The 17,706-nt window shown below is 41.9% G+C and overlaps 1 long non-coding RNA gene across 1 annotated transcript; it reads left to right on the top strand.

The window, feature by feature from the left end:
- The first annotated feature begins 365 nt into the window (after window positions 1-365).
- LOC137224652 (uncharacterized) lies at window positions 366-11,137 on the top strand. The gene is made up of 2 exons (XR_010943420.1): window positions 366-5,020; window positions 10,514-11,137. It is a non-coding gene; the product is annotated as an uncharacterized lncRNA (long non-coding RNA).
- Window positions 11,138-17,706: the final 6,569 nt, after the last annotated feature.

The following is a 17,706-nucleotide window of genomic DNA, read 5'->3' on the forward strand; positions in this document are numbered from 1 at the left end:
GGTTGGGAAGGAAAAGGTAGCACACAGACTGGTGGACAATTTGAGCAGGGAGTAGATTGGCATGGTTGCCAAGGGTAAAGGGCCTGACAGATCTGGAGGGGCGGAGGCAACTCAGGGGAGCTGAACTGGTGGTATGTGCTTCGAACTTAAAAAAGGTTCGTTCCAGGTATTGCCTTGACAGAGTCCAAGGTGTTGCTGAATCAGGATTGGGTAACTATTCAGAGAGCTGCTTCAAGTCGTATCCCAATGTATGCATCAAGGACCTTAGAAATAGCCATGCTTTTTTTCCATTAACTTCATTCTTAGGATTCTTGCCTAAGAGAGAAGCTTATATATATTTATTAGTGTGTGTGTATATATATATATATATATATATATATATATATATAGTAGCTTCTCTTAGGAAAGTATACATATGTGTATATATGGACTTTTCCCCAAAGATGTTCATTAGCAGTATTTTTATAATACCAAATATTAGAAACAGTCTAAACCAGGGCTTAACAAATGATGGCCCATTGGTCAAATCCAGCCCTCCTCCTACTTTTGTAGATGGAGTTGTGCTCAAGCACAGCCACCCCCAAGTACATATCGTTTATGTCTCCTTTCCTGCTATAACAGCAGAGACTATGGCCAGCAAAGCCTAAATACTTACTGTAAAAAAACCCACATAACATAAAATTTACCTTTTTAACCATTTTGAAGTGTACAGTTCAATAGTGTTAACTATGTTCACATTGTAGTTAAACAGAGCTTCATCTTGCAAAACTAAAACTCTCTACCCATTAAATAACATTTCCCTTTCCCCAGCCTGGTATTCTAATTTCTGTTTCTATGAATTTGAATACTTTAGATGCCTCAGATGAGTGGAATCATGCAAGTTTTGTCTTTTTGTTACTGGCTTATTTCACTTAGCATAGTGTCCTCCAGCTTCATCCATGTTGTAGCATGTGACAGAATTTCCTTCCTTCTTAAGGCTGAATAAAACTCCATTTTACGTATATACCACACTTTGTTCATCCATCAATAGGTATTTGGGTTGCTTCTGCCTTTTGGCTATTGTGAATAATGCTGCTAGGAACATGGGTGTACAAATATTTCTGTGAGACCCTGCTTCCAATTCTTTTGGCTATAAACCCAAGTGTAGCGTGGCTGGATCATACAGTAGTTCTATTTTTAATTTTTTGAGGAACCTTACTGCTATTTTCCATAGTAATTGTGCCATTCCCCCCACCTTTTTATTGAAGTATAGGTGACATACAATATTTTTAGTTCCAGGTGGACAGCATAGTGGTTTGACATTTATATGCAATACAAATTGATCACCACGATAAGTCTAATAACCGTCTGCCACCCTAAAAAGTCATTACAGTATTATTGACTGTATTCCCTATGCTGTACATTACATCCCTGTAACTTATTTATCTTATAAGTAGAAGTGTGTACCTCTTAATCCCCTTCACCAATTTTGCCCAACTCCCCACCTGCTCCCCTCTGGCCACCACCAGTTTGTTCTCTGTATCTATGAGCCTGTTTCTGTTTTGTTGTGCTTGTTTGTTTCCTTTGTTTTTTAGATTCCACATATAAGTGAAATCATACAGTATTTGTCTTTCTCTGTCTGACTTATTTCACTTAGAATAATACTAAATCCATCCATGTTGTCACAAATGTCAAGATTTCATTCTTTTTTATGGCTGAGTAATATACCCTTGTGTATAGAGTTGACCCTTGAACAACCCCAGGGGTTACAGGTACCACCCCTCTGTGCGGTTGAAAATCCATGTATAACTTTTGAGTTGGCCCTCTGTATCCACAGTTCAATCCACAGGTGAATCCATAGATTCAACCAACTGCATATTATGTAGTACTATAGTAGTTATTTATTGAAAAAAAATTGTGTATAAGTGGACCCATGCAGTTCAAACCCATGTTTTACAAGGTTCAACTGTATATACCACATCTTCTTTATCCATTTATCTGTGGATGGACACTTAAGTTGCTTCCATATCTTGGCTATTGTAAATAATGCTGCAATGAATGAAGGAGTGAATATATCTTTTTGAATTAGCATTTTCATTTTTTTCAGATAAGTACCCAGAAGTGAAACTGCTGGAGTATATGGTAGTTCTATTTTTAGTTTTTTGAGGAACCTCCATACTGTCTTCCATAGTGGCTGCACCAATTTACATTCCCACCAACAGTGCATGTGGTTTCCCTTTTCTCCACATCCTTGACAAAACGTATTTGTCTTTTTGATAATAGAATAACAGATAAGAACGTTCTGACAGGTGTGAGGTGATATCTCCTTGTGGTTTTGATTTGCATTTCCTTGATGATTAGTGCTTTTGAGCATCTTTTCATGTGTCTGTTGGCCTTCTTGTGCAAAAGCTTTTTAGTTTGATGTAGTCCCATTTGTTTATCTTTGTTTTTGTTCCCCTTGCCTGAGGAGACAAATCCAAAAAAAATATTGCTAACACCAATGTCAAAGACCATACTGGCTATGTTTTCTTTCATGAGTTTTATGGTTTCAAGTCTTACATTTAAGTCTTTAATCCATTTTGAGTTTATTTTTGTATATGGTGTAAGAGAGTGGTACAGTTTTTTTCTTTTCTTTTTTGCATGTAGCTGTCTAGTTTTCCCAGCATCATTTATTAAAAAGACCATCTCTTCCCCCCTCCTCTGTTGTAAATTAATTGACCATGTACACGTGGGTTTGTTTCTGAGCTGTCTATTGTGTTCAATTGATCTATGTCTTTTTGTGCTGGTACCATAGTTTTGATTACTATAGCTTTGTAGTATAGTTTGAAATCAGTGAGCATGATATACCCAGTTTTGTTCATCCTTAAGATTGCTTTGGCTATTTGGAGTCTTTTGTAGTTCCATGCAAATTTTAGGATTATTTGTTCTACTTCTGTGGAAAATGTCATTGGTATATTGATAGGGATTGCACTGAATCTGTAGATTGACTTGGGTAGTTTGGACATTTTAACAATATTAATTCTTCCAATCCATGAGTACAATATGTCTTTCCATTTATTTGTGTCATCTTCAATTTCTTTCATCAATGTCTTATCATTTTCCAATTACAGGTCCTTCACCTCCTTGGTTAAATTTATTTTAGGTATTTTATTCTTTTTGATGCAGTTATAAATGGGATTGTTTTCTTAATTTCTCTGACATTTCATTATTAGTGTATAGAAATACAACAGATTTCTGTACATTGATTTTATATCCTACAGCTTTACTGAATTCATTTATTAGTTCTAATAGTATTTTTGTGGAGTCTTTAGGGTTTTCTATATATCGTATCATGCCATCTGTATAGTGACAGTTTTATTTCTTTTCTAATTTGGATGATTTTTATCCTTTTTTTTTTTTTTTTCTTATCTGATTGCTCTTGCTCGGACTTCCAATACTATGTTGCATAAAAGTGGCAAGAACGGGTATTCTTATCTTGTTCCTGATCTCAGAGAAAAAGCTTTTAGCATTTCACTGTTGAGTATGATGCTGGCCATAGATTTGTATATATGGCCTTTATTATGTTGAGGTGTGTTCCCTCTATACCCACTTTGTTGAGAGTTTTTACCATAAATGGGTGTTGAATTTTGTCACATGCTTTTTCTGCATCTATTGAGACGATCAAGTGATTTTTATCATTCATTTTGTTAATGTGGGTATCATGTTGATTGATTTGTGGATATTGAACCATCCTTGCATCTCTGGAATAAATCCTACTTGATCATGGTGTATGATTCTTTTACTTTATTGTTGAATTTGATTTGCTAATATTTTCTTGAGAATTTTTGCATATATGTTCATGAGGGATTTGGGCCTATATTTTCTTTTGGTAGTGTCTATCTGGTTTTGGTATCAGGGTAATGCTGGCCCTGTAACATGAGTTTGGAAGCATTACTTCCTCTTCAATTTTTTGGAATACAGTTGACCCTTGAATAATATGGGGGTTAATTCACATATAACTTATAGTCGGCCCTCCATATTCAGGGCTCCTCCACATACGTGGATTCACCCAAACACAGGCCATGTAGTACTGTAGTATTTACTATTGAAAAATATCTTCATATAAGTGGACCCATGCATTTCAAACCTGTGTTGTTCAAGGGTCAACTGTAGTTTGCAAAGAATAGGTATTAACTCCTTTAAAAGTTTGGTAGAATTCACCTGTAAAGCTATCTGGTCCTGGACCTTTGTTTTTGGGAATTTTTAAATTACTGATTCAGTTTCATTACTAGTGGTCAGTCTGTTCAGATTTTCTAATTCTTCTTTATTCAGCCTTGGAAGAGTGTATGTTTCTAGGAATTTATCCATTTCTTCTAGATTGTCCAATTTGTTGGGGTGTAATTGTTTGTATTAACCTCCTATGACCCTTAATATTTCTGTGGTGTCAGTTGTAACTTCTCTTTCATTGCTGATCTTATTTATTTGAGCCCTTTCTCTTTTTTTCTTGATAAGTCTAGCCAAAGGTTTATCAATTTTGTTTATTTTCTCAAAGAACCAGCTCTTAGTTTCGTTGATCTTTTATTTTCTTTTTTAGTTTCTATTTCATTTATTTCCATTCTGATCTTTATTATTTCCTTCCATCTGTTAACTTTGGGCTTCGTTTGTTCTTCTTTTTCTAGTTCCTTTAGGTGTAAGGTTAGATTGTTTATTTGAGGTTTTTCTTATTTCCTGTTGGAGATCTGTATCACTATAAACCTCCCTCTTAGAACTGCTTTTGCTGTGTCCCATAAATTTTGGAACGTTGTGTTTCCATTTTCATTTGTCTCTAGGTTTTTTTTTTTTTTTTTTTTTTTGCGGTACGCGGGCCTCTCACTGTTGTGGCCTCTCCCGTTGAGCACAGGCTCTGGATGTGCAGGCTCTGGACGTGCAGGCTCAACGACCGTGGTTCATGGGCCCAGCCACTCCACGGCATGTGGGATCTTCCTGGACTGGGGCATGAACCCGCGTCCCCTGCATTGGCAGGCAGACTCTCAACCACTGCGCCACCAGGGAAGCCCTCAAGGTATTTTTTGATTTCTCTTTGTTTTTTGTTGACCCATTGGTTGTTCAGAAGTATGTTGTTTAGCCTACATGTGTTGGGCGTGTTGCAGTTATTTCCTTGTAGTTGATTTCTAATTTCATACCATTGTGGTCAGAAAAGATCCTTGATGTGATTTCAGTTTCTTAAATTCTCTGAAACTTGTTTTGTAGCCTGTCATGTGACCTATCCTGGAGAACTTTCCAGGATAGATCTTGGAAAGAATGTGTATTCTTTGAAAATAATGTGTATTCTATTGAATAGAATGTGTATTCTATTGTGTAGAAAAGAATGTGTATTGAAAAGAATGTGTATTCTATTGTATTCTGGTGGAATGTTCTGTAGATATCTATTAAGTCCATCTGGTCTAATGCATCATTTAAGACCAATGTTTCCTTATTGATTTTCCATATGGATGATCTATTCTTTGATTTAAGTGGGGTGTTAAAGTTCCATACTATTATTATATTGCTCTCTGTTTCTCCCTTTATGTCTATTAATATTTGCTTTTTGCATCTAGGTGCTCCTACGTTGGGTGCATAGATATTTACAAATGTTATAGCCTCTTGTTGGGTTGATTGTTTTATCACTTTGTAATGCCCTCCTTTTTCTCTTGTTAAAGTCTTTGTTTTAGAGTTTATTTTGTCTGATGTAAGTATTGCTACCCTAGCTGCCTTTTTGTTTCTATTTGCATAGAAAATCTTTTTCCTTCCCTTCATTTTCAGTCTCTGTGTGAGATCTGAAGTGAGTCTTTTATAGGCAGCATGTATATGGGTTTTGTTTTTTATTCATTCAGCTACCTGATGTCTTTTGATTGGAGCATTTAGTCCATTTACATTTAAAGTTACTATTGATAAGTATGTACTCATTTGTCATTTTATTCATTGTTTTAGGGTTGTTTTTGTAGCTATTTTTTGTTCCTTTCTTCTTTTGCTCTCTTCTCTTGTGATTTAATGACTATCTTTAGTGGTATGTTTGGATTCATTTCTCTTTTCCTACATGTCTGTCATACGTTTTTGGTTTGTGGTTACCATGAGGTTCATATATAACAATCTGTGTACACAGCAGTCTTTTTTAAGTTGATGGTCGCTTCAGTTTGAGTGCATCCTAAAAGCACTACAGTTTTACTACCCTCCCCATCACATTTTATGTTTTAATGTCATACTTATATCTTTTTATTTTGTATATCACTTAACTGATTATTTTAGACATGATTTTACTACCTTTGTCCTTTAACCTTCATACTAGCTTTATAGGTAGTTGATCCACTACCTTTTCTATATGTTTGCCTTTACCAGTGAGATTTTTTTTCTTTCATAATTTTCTTGTTTCTAGTTTTGGCCTTTGTTTTCTGTTTAAATAAGTCCCTTTAACATTTGTTTTATAAGACCAGTTTAGTGGTGATGAACTCCTTTAGCTTTTGCTCATCTGGGAAACTCTAAATCTCTCCTTCAAATCTGAATCATAACCTTGCCAGGTAGAGTACTCTTGGTTGTAGATGTTTCCTTTCACCACTTTAAATATATCATTCCAGTCCCTTCTGGCCTATAAAGTCTCTACTGAAAAGTTAGTTGATAGTCTTTTGGGTATTCCCTTGTATGTAACTAGTTTTTCTCTTACTGCTTTTAAGATTCTCTCTTTATTTTTAACCTTTGATATTTTAATTATAATATGTCTTGGTGTGGATCTTTTGGTTCATTTTGTTTGAACCAGTTCATTTTGTTTCATCCCTGGACTTGGATGTGTTTCCTTCCCCAGTTTAGAGAAATTTTCAGCCATTATTTCTTCAGATAGGTTTTCTGTCCCTTTCTGTCTCTCTCTTCTCCTTCTGGGATCCCTATACTGTGAATGTTAGTATGCTTGATGTTTTCCCAGAGATCCCTTAAACTATCCTCATTTTTAAAAAGTCTTTTTTCTGTTCCAGTTGGGTCATTTCCATTACCCTGTCTTCCAGATTGCTGACTCATTCCTCTGCATCCTCTAAACAAGGGGTTCCCAACCCCCGGGCCATCCATAGCCTGTTAGGAACTGGGCCACACAGCAGGAGGTGAGTGGCGGGCGAGCGAGCAAAGCTTCACCTGCTGCTCCCCATCGCTCGCATTACCACCTGAACCATCCCTCCCCACCCCGTCCATGGAAAAATTGTCTTCCATGAAACTGTTCCCTGCTGCCCAAAAGGTTGGGGACTGCTGCTCTAAACTGCTGTTGATTCCTTCTCATGTGTTTTTTTTTTTTTTTTTTTTATGGTACGTGGGCCTCTCACTGTTGTGGCCTCTCCCGTTGCGGAGCACAGGCTCTGGACGCGCAGGCTCAGCAGCCATGGCTCATGGGCCTAGCCACTCCGCGGCATGTGGGATCTTCCCAGACCGGGGCAGAACCTGTGTCCCCTGCATCGGCAGGCGGACTCTCAACCACTGCGCCACCAGGGAAGCCCCTCTCATGTGTTTTTCATTTCAGTTATTGTATGCTTCAGTTCTGACTAGTTCTTTTTTATATTTTCATCTCTTTGTTGAAGTTCTCACTGAGTTCGTCCATTCTTCTCCCAATTTGGTAAGCATATTTGTGACTATTATTTTGAACTCTATCTGGTAAGTTGTTTATCTCTGTTTCGTTTAGCTCTTTTTCTGAGGTTTTGTCTTGTTCTTTCTTTCAGAAGGTATTTTTCATCTCCTCATTTTGCCTAACTTTCTGTGTTTGTTTCTATGTATCAGGTATATCAGCTGTGTCTCCTGGTCTTGAAAGAATGGCTTTACATAGAAAGTGCCCTGTGGAGTTCAGTGGCACAACCCTCCTCCCTGCCATTCCGGTCACCAGAGCCAGGTGCTCCAGTGGTATTCCCTGTGTGGGCCACATGTGCCCTCCTGTTGTGGTTGGGCCACAATTGATGTGAGCGTGCTAGTGTGCAGGGCTGGCCCCCAGAACAGAAGCCACTTTGGAGGGGCCTGGTTTCAGCTGGGGCCACCCACCAGGTGTGGTGGGGTGGGAGCTGCTTTAGGTGGGACAGGTCCTCGGGATCACTGGGGTGAGGTGCATGGTTTTAGCTAGACTGATGGAGAGTGATAGATATGGCGCCTGCCAGCACTGGCCCAGCTATGTGGAAAACCAGTTTAAAAAAATGGTGTCTGCCAGCACTTCCATCCCCAGAGAAAGTTCCACCAGATCCCTACCTCAGCAACACACATCCTAAGATCAGTCAATGAATCTTCTTCTTGTATGACCCAGGCGCTTTTCAAGCTGCTGCCTCTGCACTGTGACATAAGGCCAGTGAGTTTGTACACGAGTCTTTCAAGAGTGGAGTATCAATTTCCCAATGCCCTCTGCTGTCCCAGATGTAAGCCCTGCTGGTTTTGAAAGCCAGACATTATGGAGACTCATCTTCCCAGTGTAGGTCCCCCAGGTTGAACAGCCCGGTGTTGGGCTTGAATCCCTTGCTCCTCAGCAGGGAACTCCATGGTTGTGATATACCTCCTGCTTGTAGGTTGCTGCACTGGGGGTGTGGGTGCTGACTAGACTGCATCTCTGCTCTGCTTACCCATCTCTGCATGGCCTTTTCTTTATATCCTTAGTCATAGGAAATCTGTTCTGCTCATCTTTGGGTCATTCTCAGAGATAGTTGTTCTATATGTAGTTGTAGTTTTGGTGTGTCTGTGGGAGGAGTTGAGCGCATAATCTTCCTACTCTTGCATATTGATCTGGAACTCAGTAGTTGAAACATTTTACAATCCCACCAGTTGGAACAAGGATTCCAATTTCTCCATATTCTTGGCAACACTTGTTATTTTGTGTATTTTTGATAGCAGCCATCCTAATGGATGTGAGGTGATATCTCATTTTGATTTTGATTTATATTTCTCTGACGATTAGTGAAGTTGAATATTTTTTCCTATGCTTATTGGCCATTTATATATCACTTTTGGGAAAATGTCTCTTCTAGTCTTTACCCAATTTTAGTTGGGTTATTTGACTTTTTTGTGTTGAATTATAGGAGTTCTTTATATATTCTAGCATCCCCTTTTGCTGGAATCCCTTCTTTGTTTTACAGTGGCCTGGGTGTTGTAGCTTCTCAGCTGGTCTCTAGAGTTCTCACAGAGGTATTCTGTTTCGTATGTTGTAGGTGTCTCTGTGGGGGAAGGAGGGCCTGTAGCTTCCTAGTCTGCTATCTTGCTGATGTGACTCTCATAGGAAAATGTTTTTAGGATTTTAATAGAATGTTCATGTCGTAATGTTAAGTTAAAAAAAGAAAATCCAAATATAAAATTATACAGTCTGTTCTGAACTATGTAAAAATATTCATAGAAAAAATACTGGTAAGAAATTCAGTACCATAAAATGTTACTACTTTTCTGTACTCTCAATATTTTACAACAAATATATATATATATATATATATATATATACTTTTATAATAAGGGAGGGGAGGAAGGCAATTAAATAAAACAACCAGGAGCTCAGAGGTAGACTTGGGGGTCAGATTAGGAAAGGAGCCTTTGTATTCAGTGATCCAAAGAGCAGAGAAATAGTGCTCTGAGGGCATGCAGGGTAGAGTTAGGAGAAAAGAACATAATGGTGCAATAAGAATAAGAGGAAATGAGTAGAAGTCAAGCCAGTACCTTTGGGACAGAGGGGTGGGGAGAAAAGAAGTGACCTTCTAAGTCAGCCAAGATGTCTGAGGAGTTGACACTGGAACATCCCCACTAGAGGCATACTTTGAAGGGGAAGACTTCTGCCCACTGTGACATGGTCTATGCCCTTTAAACATAAGGGTTGGCACAAGGCAAGGGAACCACAGAGGAAGAGAAAGGGGAAATACCAGGAATTTCAGTCCTTCACGTAATGACAGTCCAAAGGTGCCCAACTTGAGGAAATTCCCCAAAGTAGGGTGACCAGCGATGCCAGTTTGCCAGGACTGTCCTGGCTTTAGCATCACAGTCCTGTATCACAGGACCCTCAGTACCAGGTAATCTGGGCAATTAGTTACCCTACAAGCCATACTCTTACACACACACACACACACACACACACACACACACACATGGCTACCTAGCTTTGGCAGGCCTTTGAGGTAACTGAGAATGAATTCATCTTTTATTAGACACTTCTCCAGTGGACAGTTTGGTGGAACCCCATTAATGAATGAGTACTTTTATGCAAAATAGATAAAGGTATTTATCTGGGCAAATGCAGCTAGAGTGTAGCTCGGGGTAGTACCTTTGTGTAGAAGGTGCCCTCTGGCAGACAGAGCTCCTCGCTAGGGGACACAGCTTGGCAAGCAGAGCTGTGGCTGTTTTCCAGGCTCCCATCCTCTTAGCAGGTATTTTCATGTGGTACACAAACCACACAACCATTGGTGGTGGGCAGGCCTGCCACTCAGACTCCAAAGGATTTGTTTTCTGTCCCAGGTGTCTCTAACATCAGCAATGCCAGAAAAAAGAAAACACTTTCATATTCACTGAACTATATATTTATTTTTTTGCCTAGGAACTTTGTCTGCCATGTGTGTAAAATCCAAAATAAACACTGGATTAAAAAAAATTTTCACACATAGAATAAGGACCTACTGGAAATAGATGAAAAAGAAATAAAAAGACATCTGGAGGGGAAATGCTGTAGCCAAGGATGAGACTAGAGGTGGAAATCAGCCCTTTGATGTGCTTCTCTGATTCCAAGGAGAAGGAATTCATCCATAGGCACAAGCATGGAGACTACCTGTTTCTTTTCAGCAGGCTCTTGGCTCAGTCAGTGCTATAAAGGTCACCTTGTCAGACCTTCACTACGTCTTTCTCCTTTCAGGCCTCTGATAAAATGTATGGTTAGGCTTTAAAATACGTTTTCTATGTGTCTTCTATATTTTCCATCTTTTTGTCTCTTGTAATGACACTCTGGATCATTTCTTCAGATCTGTCTTCCAATTCTCTAATTCCTTCTTCAGTTGTATTTATTTTGCTGTGAAGCTTCCATTGAGGTTAGTATGTATGTATGTAGGTATGTATTTTGGTTATTGCATTTTTTTTGTTAGAAGTTCTACTTAGCTCTGGGAAGACTATGTCACATGATGGAGTTTCCCATTCCCAAAGATATCAACAAACCTGCCTTGTTAACTTGCCTTGTTGAATTATTTGAGGCTTATATTGAAGGTTCCTTCCTTCAAGAAGTATTTGCATTTGCTCCTGCAAGGTATATAGGCACCAAGAGTCTCAGATCACCTTCAATCAAATTCAAGGATTGATATTCCCTGACCCAGACAATTAACAGTGTCTACCATATGAAGAAATGAACCAAGGAAATGAGAGAAACACACACGCATTTAATATGGAAGATGGGAGCATGCTGCAGCCAGAGGTTGTCTCTGGGATTGCAGACTATAGGACGCACTTAATTTCTTCTGTGTAGCAGCAGCAATTGTGTCAACAAGGGCAGGGAGAATAGTGAACTCCCAGGAGAATACAGACATGGTGGGAGCCTGCCAGAAATCAGTCAAACCGCCCCAAACAGCAGGCAGAACACTGTCAACAGAGGAAAATTTTGGGGTCCCCATGTGCTCACCTGATTGGTTAGAGCTCCTAGTGACTCCTCCAGGGCTTTTTGTATAGAAATATCGCATCAATATGTGATATGAATGTCTCAGACATGCCAGTCCATGGCGTTTGCAAGCTGGGGATTGGGGGCTTAGATTTGGGACTTTTTTTTTTTGTTCTAAATGCTGTGTCATCATCATGGAAGGATCACTTCCTCTCTCTGGGCCTTGGTTTCTCCAGCTGTGAAACAACAGCATTGTGTTGGATCAGTGTTTCCCAGTTTTTAATGGTCACACAGATCCCCTAGGGATCTTGTTAAGCTGTGGGTTTTGATTCGGTGAGTCTGGGATCAGCTCTGAGATTCTGTGGCTGTTTAAGAAGCTCCCAGGTGATTCCAGTACTGAACCATGGCCCACAGTTTGAGTAGAAACTTTGAACATAAGCTCCCCTCCAAGGTGGCAAATAGGGATGCTTTGGAGCCTTTGGAGGCTTGCTGGTTAAACAAGCCTCCTCCTCCTTGATGGGATGATATTTCAGGGCTGGGCAGGGTCACCGTCTCTAGGAAGCCTTTCTTGGAATCTCTGTCATCAGTGCCTCTGACCCCCAAGCACTGTGATGTCTCCCGGATGGCAAAACCCTGTCTCCAGTATCAGCACAGTGCCTGGCACAGCTGAAACTCAATTAATGTTTGAGATATAAATGAATGGAAGGACAAAATAAATTTAATGGTGGGGTAAGGCGATTGGGGGCAGGGGGTGACTCAGCATATTCCTGACCAGGCCTTAAAAGCCAGGTCTCTGTTTATTCTCAGAATTGCAAATATCCACTTGTCTCCTGTTATGAACTGAATTGTGTCTCCCACCCCACCCCACCCCCACCCCAATTCATGAACTGAAACCCTAGCCCCTGATATGACTATATTTGGAGACAGGGCCTTGAAAGGGCTAATTAAGATTAAATGAGGTCGTAAGGTGGGACCCTAATCCAATAGGACTGGTGACCTTATAAGAAGAGGAAGAGACACTGGGGATATGTTTGAAGAGAAAAGCAGGAAGGCGGCCGTCTGCAAGCCAGGGAGAGAGGCCTCGGGAGAAACCAAACTGCCGGCACCTTCATCTTGAACTTCCAGCCTCCAGACTGTGAAAAGATAAATGTCTGTTGTTCAAGCTGCCCAGTCTGTGGTGCTTCATTTTGGCAGCCTGAGCTGATGAACACGACTCTTGGAATGAATCGAGCCTCCATTTCTAGGCCAACTGCCTCTACGTTAACAGGAGAACTTCGGCCCACAGAGATCTCCCTCTGGGTGTGCTCAGCAATTTTCAGCCGTCCCAGAGACCAGGAGAGGAGAACCTCCTCTGGGCTAGGTCATTTTTGTCGGAAGACCAGATAAAAGGACTGTGCCAGATGGAATTTGTGATACCTCCACTGCTGGTTGGTTCTTGGTGGGACACGTTTGAACACTAAGACTTGACTTTCAGCTGCCACATGCTTGCCTCACCCCTTCCTCTCGGTGCCTGTACCCGGATATTGTCTGGGCCTCTTCAGCCTGGTTCCTGCCTTTCCACATTCTACTCTGTATCTCGGGGGCTGGCCGCCTGGAAAATGCATTTCCCGAACTTCCTTGCCAGCTGGGTTCCTTGCCAGTTAGGTTCTGCGAGTGCAGGGCACCAGTGTGAGGTTGATTGGAACGCAGGAGGAAGGAAGAAACATTTGTTCTCCCTGTTTATGACATCAGCAGCTGTGCTAATGGGTTGTGGGCTCTGCACTGGTGGGTGCTGGGGTGGGGCAGCAGTGGGGGGCTAGGTGACCACAGGCTCCCCAACTCTGGTGGCAGTTTCAGTAGCATGAACCGGTGGCTTTGGCTTTTTACTCAACAGGAGAGGCAGTGATTCTTTTTTTCGGCTGTGCTGTGCAGCTTGCAGGATCTTAGTTCCCCAATCAGGGATCAACCCAGGCCCTTGGCAGTGGGAGCATGGAGTCCCAACCACTGGACCGCCAGGGAATTCCCGAGAGGAAGTGATTTTAATGGTCGGGGCAGCAGCAGCCACACTTTGATGTGTCATTGGCGAATGAGGGCGTGCCTGTGGGCTCTGCATACAGCTACTCTCCCCACTTTCCTCTGTGTTGCACGTATGTCAGAATTTCCTTCCTTTTTAAGGCTGGATAATATTCCATTATATGTATATGCTATGTCTTGCTTATCCATTCATCTGTTGATGGACACTTGTGTTACTTCCACGTTTTAGCTGTTGTAAATAATGCTGCTATGAACATGGGTTTGCAAATATCTCTTTGAGACTCAGCTTTCACATCTTTTGGGTATACACCCAGAAGTGGATTGCTGGATCATACGGTATATTTTCAAGTTTTTGAGGAACCATATTGTTTTTTACAATATTTACAGTGGCTGTACCATTTTACATTCCCACAGATGGTACATGAGTTCCAGTCATTGGTTTCTTAATAACAGCACTTCCTCCTTGGGCCATGGGAAAAAGGTGTGAACATCACAAAAGCGGTCTGGATATAAAAGGCCTTGGGTGCCTTACACATCATTCACATTTGGTGATGTTCTTAAGTTGTTGAACTGTAGGAGTTATGCTGAGGACGTAGAGGCGATATATCTTCTACCTCTGATTGGGCTTCTATCAGAGGTGTAAGTCATATGCCTCTCTGGGCCTCAGTTTCCCCATCGGTATATAAAGTGATTGAATTATCAATACACAGTGTTAAACATAATTGAGCTTGGAAACTGTTTCTGAGATTGCCTCTTTGGTAGCATGCCTTAACAGAGTCAAAAGCTCAACTCAAAAACTGGAGAAATGATTGGAGTAATTGGGAGTCTTTGGCAGGGTCTCAAATTGGAAACTCAAGGATCAGTCAGCCCACAGATGTTTAGCTGATTGAATGAATATTTTTTAAACTATTGATTTTGAATTGCTGTAATTACGGATACAGGAGAGTTTAAAATCATAAAAGAGACTTAAATGTCACTCTATGGTAGCAAATTTGAAAACCTAGAAAAAAGATTTCTCACAAAATGTAAAATACCAAAAATTGACATAGGAAAAGGTGGAAAATTTAAATAAATCAGTTATTATAGAAGAGATTAGAAAAGTAATGAGATTTGATGTTGAAAAGGCATCAGGATGAAATGGCTGCATAACTGAATTTTATCTAACCTTTAAAATACAGATAATTACCATGTTATTCAAATCCTTGCTACTCAAGGTGTGGTCCATGGGCCAGCAGCATCAGCATCCCTGGGAGCTTGTTTGCCCCCATTCCCACCTACTAAACTAAATTCTGCATTTTTTTTCTAAATAAAAAAAATTATTTATTTATTTTTGGCTGAGTTGGGTCTTCGCTGCTGCGCGCAGGCTTTCTCTAGTTGCCATGAGCGGGGGCTACTCTTTGTCGCAGTGCGCGGGCTTCTCATTGCGGTGACTTCTCTTGATGCGGAGCACGGGCTCTAGGTGCACGAGCTTCAGTAGTTGTGGCACGTGGGCTCAGTAGGTGTGGCTCGCGGGCTGTAGAGCACAGGCTCAGCAGTTGTGGCTCACGGGCTTAGTTGCTCCGCGGCATGTGGGATCTTCCTGGACCAGGGCTCGAACCCGTGTCCCCTGCATTGGCAGGCGGATTCTTAACCACTGCGCCACCAGGGAAGTCCTAAATTCTGCATTTTAACAGGAGTTCACTCACCTAGAGAGGTGATGGCATGTATATCAGTGATTAAGAAGCACTGGGAAAAAAAAAAAAAAGAAGCACTGGGCTAGGGCAGTGGTTCTCAACCCTGGCTGAATATTAGAATTAACTGAGGAGTTTTAAAAATACTGGCATTTGGGGCTTCCCTGGTGGCACAGTGGTTGAGAGTCCGCCCGCCGATGCAGGGGACACGGGTTCATGCCCTGGTCCAGGAAGATCCCACATGCCGCGGAGTGGCTGGGCCCGAGCCATGGCTGCTGGGCCTGTGTGTCCGGAGCCTGTGCTCTGCAACGGGAGAGGCCACGGCAGTGGGAGGCCCGTGTACCGCAAAAAAAAAAAAAAAAAAAAAAAAATACTGGCATTTGAATCCCACCCCCAGAGATTCTGATTTAATTAATCAGGTGCATTGCCTGGGCATCTGCATTTAAAAATACTCCCCAGATGATTGAAAATCAGAGATTTAAACTGGGCCATAGAACAATATGGAAAGCTTTAAGAAATAAAGCTGACAAAGAATGTACCCACAAAGCAAAAAACAAAATGAAACTATAGACAAATCTCATTTATGATTAAAAATAAAATCTAGTAATGATAAAAATACAGTAAGACCAAGCAGAGTTTATTTCAGGAATACAAACGGTAGTATGCTGGTTTAATAACCAACTCTCTGGGAAAGATAGATCAAAAAGTCCTGATTTGTAGCATTTGTCAATTCCTGTGGTGTAAATACTCCTACTAAGACTAATTTTAAGCGTAGTTAATTTTAAGCTACCACCATGACCTCAACTGGCTTGAAAATTCCTGAACATTAAACAACTGGCTCTCACAATCTGATGAGAGCTCGCTGCCTCACACCGCTAGAGGTTGATTCAAAGTGAGAAAATCCACCAATGAATCCATTCTGTCAGTACATTAGAGAAGAGTAACACGTGACATTAAAGAATGTCACATCACAAGTGCGCTCAGGATGGGATGTCTCGGGTGGGCTCCATCTCCACACAGGCCCAGGCCGCATCCCTGTGTTGTCTCTCACCTAACTGGCTTCACTCGGGTGCCCGACCCACTGGTCCCTGAAGACATGTGACTTTCTGACACCTGCTTGGCTGCCAGGATGGGCCTAGCCCAGACTTGCCGGGGCCACTATGCCCCTGTGGTCCTGGCAAGGCCCAGGCTTGATCAGGTCCTTTGGAGGTGGGTGATGAAGACGTGACCATCACCTCTATTCTTGCAACGGGCAGATCTGGCAGGGGAAAGTGCACTGCTTCCTAATCCTCAGACATCCTGCTTCAGACAAGGTTGCCCTTTCCCAACCCTGAAACGAATGGAAGAGAGAAGGCAGGGCCCACCTAATATCCCTGGGAAACGGGATGGGTTTCCTGCCCCTGCAGCGTTCTCCGCTAGTCTTCATGTGGTTCATCTACTCTGCCCTGTGTTTCCTTGCTTCCTTGGCTTAATCATGCCAGTCCAGTTCTCCTTCTGGAACTATGAGCCTCTGATATCGTTCTAGTAAATTCCCATTTTATTGAGACACCCAGAGTCCATTTTCATTGCTGCTGAACTATTCCTGGAGGACACCATCACTCTTAACTGAGAGGACTGCCTAGTGCGGGAATCCATATTGGTGTTCACGTCAGCTGTGGTGACAATTACCAAAGTCATTTTCTGGGCCTTGTAATAGGATTCCGTGGCAGTGGGATCATCAGCAGCTTCTGGGTTTGCCAGCTCTTCCAGGTCACCTTGTGGTTTCAGGGATTCCTAAAGAGCTCCTGGAATCACTGGGCTGTGCGCAGTCATTGCCTCTTACGTTCCGGGGAGAACGCTGGCCAGCCTGTGAGCTCTTCCTCCACACACTGCCCTCTCCACCTTGCAGGAACAATGGCGAGAAGCTGGCAGGGATTCTGCCACATGAGCTTGTTTATTCTCAGTGGGACAGGTTTTATTTATTAATCACCAAACAAAGAATGATTGAGCACCTATTAGGGCCACTTTGTGCTGGGGACAGAGCAGTGAATGAGTTGGATGTAAACCCCTAAGCCCTGTATTTCATCAGGGGAAGGGAAAGTGAACAAAAAACAGACTAAAAAAGTTTAAAAATGAGGTGATCTTCGGTGGGCATAAGGGTATTGAGAAAGTAAGACTGTAGAGGCACAGAGAGGAGGCGGGAGAGAGCTCAGAAAGTCAGGGAAGGGCATTGTGGGGAAGGAACCGATCTGAGAGCTGAGTGAGGAGGAGGGACCAGCCCTGTGAGGACGGGCGGGAAGAGCTCTGCAGACCCAGGGAGCCGCAGAGGCCGTGAGGGGCGTGGGCTTGGAGTGTCTGGGGAGCCAGTGTGCAGTGTTGTTGCGCAGGGCCTGGGTCACCAAGGGGCTGGGTGCTGAGCACTGAGGCGGTGGGATTCGGCTTCTCATGGAAATAGGGGTGGGGGCTGGGAAGCAGGGAGGTTGATAAGAT

The sequence above is a fragment of the Pseudorca crassidens genome, chromosome 5, assembly GCF_039906515.1.
Source record: "Pseudorca crassidens isolate mPseCra1 chromosome 5, mPseCra1.hap1, whole genome shotgun sequence".
In the NCBI taxonomy this organism is placed as follows: domain Eukaryota; kingdom Metazoa; phylum Chordata; class Mammalia; order Artiodactyla; family Delphinidae; genus Pseudorca; species Pseudorca crassidens.